This window comes from Stegodyphus dumicola, chromosome 5, assembly GCF_044657685.1.
Source record: "Stegodyphus dumicola isolate Sdum_Otavi_A_Nest chromosome 5, ASM4465768v1".
NCBI classification, from domain to species: domain Eukaryota; kingdom Metazoa; phylum Arthropoda; class Arachnida; order Araneae; family Eresidae; genus Stegodyphus; species Stegodyphus dumicola.
The window spans coordinates 54,314,421-54,320,373 of NC_140772.1; the positions used below are offsets into that span (position 1 = coordinate 54,314,421).

The 5,953-nt window shown below is 30.6% G+C and overlaps 1 non-coding gene across 1 annotated transcript; it reads right to left on the reverse strand.

The window, feature by feature from the left end:
- Positions 1–5,352: 5,352 nt before the first annotated feature.
- On the reverse strand, positions 5,353–5,425 carry TRNAK-CUU (transfer RNA lysine (anticodon CUU)). The gene has a single exon. It is a non-coding gene; the product is annotated as a tRNA-Lys (tRNA).
- Positions 5,426–5,953: the final 528 nt, after the last annotated feature.

A 5,953-nucleotide genomic window follows, 5' to 3' on the forward strand; every position in this document is an offset into this window, starting at 1 on the left:
TTTATTACAATTATCAAAATGGATTTTTATGCGTATCTTCTTAAATTCTAGCATCTTTCAGACAATGTCATTGTGAAACGAATTCATTTTCGATTTCTTCTCTGGTTTTTGCGTTGATTCGAATGATAACTTAAAAAATAGACATAGAAAATTCAAATATACATTTACTTAAAAGCTTTCAGTTTTGCCTTATAAGCTTGTAGAAACATAAGAAAATAAAACAATTCCCTTCTGAGGAAAATCATCACTAGGAGATTTAATATTTCTTTCCTTTTTTTTTAATCACTCGCAGGAAAGCTGAAAATTCTGAGAAAGCTTCAAGCGCTTTTAAATCCATATACGAACTTCGATTTCCGAACTAAGAGCAAAATGACCTTCATGAGCTTTTAGAAGATCCTTTGAGACTGTCTAGGAGACACATATTTCTTTTATATTTTGCAGACAAAACCTTTTTGTAATAAAAACCTTAGAGCTAAAATTTCTTTCTTTCGTATTCAGAAATTGATGTTACGAGCAATTAATTCAATTGCAGCTAAAATTTTCTTTTGAACTGTTATTATTGAAAAGTTTCAAAGGTTATTTTATTCAGTAATGCTTTAGATATTTGCATCTTTCCATTAAGAAATCACGATATATCGTATCCGTAGTCAAGAGAAATTAAACTTCCTTAGAGTGAGTTAGAAATTTATGTGTATTGTATTAAATTATGCAGTTTCCTTACATTTAAACAATGTGAGATGTATCGAATACGTTTCTCGCTAAAACAATTGTCTCCTCCATTATTATTCCATCATTTGGATGCTTCAGTTTCTTTTGCTTTTTTTTATTCGCGGAATCGAGGGCTGCTGTCGCATGGCGATCCCATTTAAAACTTTCAGACGATGTATTACAGAAGAAGACGTTTTTAGGACCGGACCTGCTATTAGTCTCGTAATTCAGTTTTTCGTATCCCTTTTCAAACTGTTGTAACCAAATGTATTATTCTTAAAGAAAACATCTGATGTGTACACCACATGACTTCCTTGTACGGAATATTAAATTATACGCATTTTTTCTTGCATTTCATTTAAACTTATTGGATTGAATTAAATCTACTTCGCCGCCAGCGCATAAACCACAATAGAATAAATGTATTCTTTAAAATTCACTATATTTGTTTACCATAGCGACACTCTGGCGTTAGGTTCACCTAACAGTATTATATTTCGTTCATGTTATAACTCATAATGCACAAAATTGATATCATTTAAAGAACTATCTAATCGTTGCCACATGTTCTATTCAAATACTATAATAAAGCTAGAACGATGCATAAAAGAAATTAAGCAAGCAAAACAAAAAAGAAACAGTTTTTCACAGACGATTGAGTATTTCTCATTCAATTAATTCAGTTCTCACTTCGCGACAAGGCAAAAATGCATAAAAACTCAAAATACCTGTATTAAAAATTACGAAGTAAATCTTAAACACTTATTTCCTCGAAAAAATTCCAGAAAGGATTAAGCATGATTTAATTCGCAATAATAAATGAAGGCGTTATCTTTGCTGTTGCGAAGCTAAGTTTCTCTAGATTGGCAACAAATCCACTACTCTGCTGTTTCAAATGTAAACAAGCAATGGACGCCATCAAAAAAATTATTAGGCTTAGCGGCATTTAAACAACTTTAAAATTGTTGATAATTCTACAAATATTGCATACAGATTTACTAAAGGAATAAAAACCTTAACCGGAAGATAAGAACAACATAATTCAATCATTTTTAAAGCAAAAAATGTACAATTTACAAACATATAAGAGTAAAGAAACTGAGATCACTGACCCGGGTAATAGAGTGGATATATATATATAAATAAATTTATATACGTTTGGTGCGGCCGATTGCAACCAAAATACGAGGTGCATATCTACATGTTATAGCAGTCCTATATACAAAATTTCAACGTTCTGAAGCTACTCGTTTTGGAGTTATGCGAGATACGTACGTACGTCGTTCGTACAGACGCCACGAAATATTCTCTTGAGAATTAATTTTAAAGAAGTTTTATAATTTTTTTGAAGGAAAGGAGTATTTTATTCTGTCCTAACGTACACATATCAGGCAAAAACAACGTTAAATTGCATTCGAATATGAATATTTTCGTTGAAACATGCTGCCTGAAACTTTTCGCGATTACAATACTTCCTTTTTACTTCGTACAAGGAAGTAAAAATTAAAAAATACGATAAATTTCAGATTTTACATTACGCCCAAACGAGAGTAAAATTTTAAGGCAAAATGAAAGGAGGTTTGATTTATTTGCAACAAGTAAAAATTATTTTCCTGTTATTACTGCTTATATAATTCCGTACTATTTCTAATTAATTTCTATTTTTTACTATCAGTTCTCAGTTTTGATACCTGCTTATAATCTCTCTTCATCACGTTTATCCATTTAGGCTTTGGAGGCAATAGCCTCTCTTGTTTTGTTTTCTCCCTACTATCGTTTCCTGGAATTATTACATTATCAATTAATTCTAAGAATCATTCTTTCTTCTGTGTTATAAATCATAACTAGCACTTTTACCATTACAAAGTATGTGAAATTATACACGATATTTTAAAATATAAATAGAGCTTTGTAAAATATGTATATAACTTAATTTAAAAAAGTCCAAAGCTATACTCCGATTTGTCATCTTTTGCATTAAAAAAAGTATTAGTACTAGAGGTCTCGAAATTCAATCTATGTCTGAATCACTTTTCAAATTGTTTCCACTACATGTTATTACGACATATTATTTAAATCAAATTAAAAAAATATTAAATCTGAGAGCTTTAAAATCTTTAAAAATTATTACAAAATATTTAAAAACACCATATCTTTAGAATTTCCAATAGACAACACCAATAGTTTCCAATAGTAAAAAAATATTAAATCTGAAAGCTTTAAAATATTTAAAAATTATTACAAAATATTTAAAAACGGCATATCTTTAGAATTTCCAATAGACAGTCTCGTTTTGGCATTTTGCCTTAATTCACTACAAGCGTTGTTTCACTTTTCAAATTGTTGCCACCAAATATTATCGCCTTGTATTATATTTAAATAAATTAAATGAGGACGAATGTGCATAAGTGTTTGTATGTTTCTCGCATTTTAATTTTAAAAAAGTTACCTAGATCCATCCAATTTTGAATAATGTAATTCTCCTGAGAATATGGGCATCTGGAAGCCCAATTTGAAATTTGGAATTTGTTTTATTATCGATTTCATATTTTGTAAAACGTTAAAGAAATTTTGATTAACAAACTCAAGGATTTTAAAGCGAGCAATGGCAACGTTGTACTGAAAAAACATTTTTATCTCCAGCGTGTGAATCTCTGTATCGGAAATTCTAAAGATATGCTCATTTTAAAATTATTCTGCGATATTGCTCTAGAGCTGAATTTTATGGTATACGTGCGTTAATATTTACTAAATATAACATATTTAATAATTAAAGGTAACACACAAAATGTTAAAAAAACACTCTGGACGTAATTTAAAATCTGAAAGCTTTCAGATTTTTTATCCGTACAGTTTTGCCATTGCTCTGTTTGAAAGTATGGAATTTGTTGATCAGAAATTCGTTAAAGATTTGCAAAATTTGAAATAGATTATAAAACAGATTCAAAATTCAAAATTTGGGTTTTCAATAGCCCGTGTTCGGTTGAAGGACTACGTTATTAAAAATTCGATGGCTCTAGGTGCCGTTGTTTTTTCACAATGGGAAAAATACTCATGCCTTCCTGCAAATTCATCATTATATAGTTTCTTTAAATATAATACAGGGAGATAATATTTCATGGCAACTGTTTGAAACGTGAACGGCAGCAAAATTCCGTTTTGAAACTAACAACCCTTTGAGTCTATTGCCCCTTGGAACTAATAATAAAGAATTTGTTAGAGAATATAGCTTGGATTTAATAATAAAGAATTTGTTAGAGAATATAGCTTGGAGCTAATAATAAAGAATTTAAGACACAATAACACGCCGAATAAATACTGATTCAGAAGTCAAACAACAAAAATCAGCGTTAATTCACAAAATTTTCACAGGACTAGTTTCGATGGTTTTGCAGCAGATGGTTTTGCATTTTGCGGTTTTGCAGCTGAAGATGATGGTTCGGTAAAACCATCGAAACTAGTCCTGTGAAAATTTTGTGAATTAACGCTGATTTTTGTTGTTTGACTTCTGAATCAGAATAAAGAATTTGTTAGAGAATATAGCTTGGAGCTAATAATAAAGAATATTAGCTTGGCGCTAATAATAAAGAATTTGTTAGAGAATATAGCTTGGATCTAATAATAAAGAATTTGTTAGAGAATATAGCTTGGATCTAATAATAAAGAATTTGTTAGAGAATATAGCTTGGAGCTAATAATAAAGAATTTGTTAGAGAATATAGCTTGGATTTAATAATAAAGAATATTAGCTTGGAGTAATAATAAAGAATTTGTTAGAGAATATAGCTTGGAGCTAATAATAAAGAATTTGTTAGAGAATATAGCTTGGATTTAATAATAAAGAATTTGTTAGAGAATATAGCTTGGATTTAATAATAAAGAATTTGTTAGAGAATATAGCTTGGAGCTAATAATAAAGAATATTAGCTTGGAGCTAATAATAAAGAATTTGTTAGAGAATATAGCTTGGATTTAATAATAAAGAATTTGTTAGAGAATATAGCTTGGAGCTAATAATAAAGAATATTAGCTTGGAGTAATAATAAAGAATTTGTTAGAGAATATAGCTTGGAGCTAATAATAAAGAATATTAGCTTGAAGCTAATAATAAAGAATTTGTTAGAAGGTCCTTAAGTGTTTTCTTTTATGCTTTAGAAATGAAAAATGACCAATGCCCTGGCTGGAATCCTAATTAGGACCTGTCGAATACACGCCGAGTGTGCAACCGTGTCATGATGGAGGAATACTAAACGGAGACAGAAAATACCTCAGAAGCTCTTCCTTTTAAAGGGCTCTGGAGACTAGGGGACCCATTCGCCAAATCCTGGTGGTGGAGATTCATTTAAATACACCTAAAGTTGTCTATTACGACGACACTTTTTCCACTTTTGTTCGGATAAATGTTTCTCATAAAGAATTCTGCAGCGCGTCCTGTGTTCGGCGATATTGCATAGAGAAAGACGACGCACATCAGCTTTTTTTTGCCTTTTCAAGAATGAAATCAGTATTAATGACTTTGTTTACTGAACATTTTAATGATTTTACAACTGTCATTTTACGTCACGAATTTTCTTTTAACATTCAATATCTCACCTTGTACAGACATTACGTAGTTTGGAAGCAGGAGTGATGAAAAATGAGCAACGCCTTCGCTGGGATTCGAACCACGGATCTCTGGAATAAGAGACCAGCGCGCAGACCACTACACCACGAAGGCACGCTAAGAAGACTGTAGAAATACCTTATAACCTTTGCAACACTCAAAGCATCACGTTTTTTAGTTTGATGTGTATTGGAACAATTTTTCACTTGAAGCCAGGTTTTTTTTTTCCTTTCTTGTTTACAATATTACCTATTGTAGCTTTAGATTTAGAAATCCTTTGGTTGTCACAGTTTTTTGCAATGACTAGATGTGAATAATTTCTTCGGAAAGAGCACAGACATAGCCTTACATCCACTGTTCCTTTAAAATCGCCATTTTGTATGTAAACAAAACTGTCAAGTAGTAAATGACAATTAATACTTTCAAAAATGTAGTTGTATTTAAAAATCAAATTTCCAAGCAGATGAATTTTTTTAAAGCAAGGCAAAGTCGCCTAAAATGTGTACAAACAGCCTCTACGAGAAAACAATTCAAATTGACATTACATACTCGGGAAACACCAAAATTCTATCTTGAATATTGAGAGTATTGAAATAAATTGACTACATTGAGAATTGAAAGGTCAAAGTAATTTAAATATTT